General features: G+C 41.8%; 1 pseudogene; it reads right to left on the bottom strand.

Annotated features, from left to right (window-relative positions):
- Positions 1-323: 323 nt before the first annotated feature.
- On the bottom strand, positions 324-562 carry LOC144783197 (cytochrome c oxidase subunit 6C pseudogene; annotated as a pseudogene).
- Positions 563-852: the final 290 nt, after the last annotated feature.

Raw genomic sequence — 852 nt, 5'->3', positions numbered from 1 at the left:
ACTCCTACATTCGCTTTTACTTTGTTATACAGCCCTGAGGAGTCGCGGAAAGATTTTTCCACATGCGACAAAACACGTGTCGGCTGGCTTGTTCAAGAAATTAAATGAGACCGTAATGTTTACTCTGAACAAAGAAATGTTTTTGTGTTTTCTGTCAGCTTTGAATTGAAGTACACATGTGTCTACAGTGACAGACTTTTGCTCTACTTGTCTTGCTGTGTGCATTGGGTATCTTGTTGACATAAGCTGAGATGGATTTATGTGTTAGTCTGAGTTTGCCGAGGAACAAATTTAGTTTCTCAATACCTTTAAAGCCTGTTAATCTATTCTCCCTTTGGTCGAGCACTTTGAAACACGCCAGCCTCCATCATGAGATCGAATTCTTCATTGCATCAAAATTCTTGTAGTAGTCTGCATACGCTTTTTTCCTGGGCTCTGCAACCCCAAACTTGTACAGCGCAACTACACCAAGAGAAACTGCAAATGTGCCAATGGTGTGGATTCTGAGACGTTTGGCCAGAAGGCCCTTCATCTGTGGTTTGACTAGAAGGCCTGCAGACATGTTGAGGTATTTTAGATTTCAATGATCCGTGCCCTTCCACAATGAGACCAAAAAGGAAGTTCGCTCAGCAGCAGACCTAAAGGACGAGTGCCACTTTAAAGCCATTCGAAGAGTCAGCACAAAACTTTCCTAAAAAGGTTTATTGACTTTGGGTCTTTTGTGGCACATTTTGTGCAGATCCGTCAAGTGGTAGCCATGAGAGAATAGTGTCCCAAAAGGTTTGATATTTCCTTCTGATGAGGTAATACAGAAGAGAAATAGGAGAAAAAGAAGTGTACCAAAATTGCCAC

Source organism: Lissotriton helveticus, chromosome 9, assembly GCF_964261635.1.
Source record: "Lissotriton helveticus chromosome 9, aLisHel1.1, whole genome shotgun sequence".
In the NCBI taxonomy this organism is placed as follows: domain Eukaryota; kingdom Metazoa; phylum Chordata; class Amphibia; order Caudata; family Salamandridae; genus Lissotriton; species Lissotriton helveticus.
The sequence above is the reverse complement of the archived record's forward strand: the minus strand, read 5'-3'. Positions and strand labels throughout refer to the sequence as shown.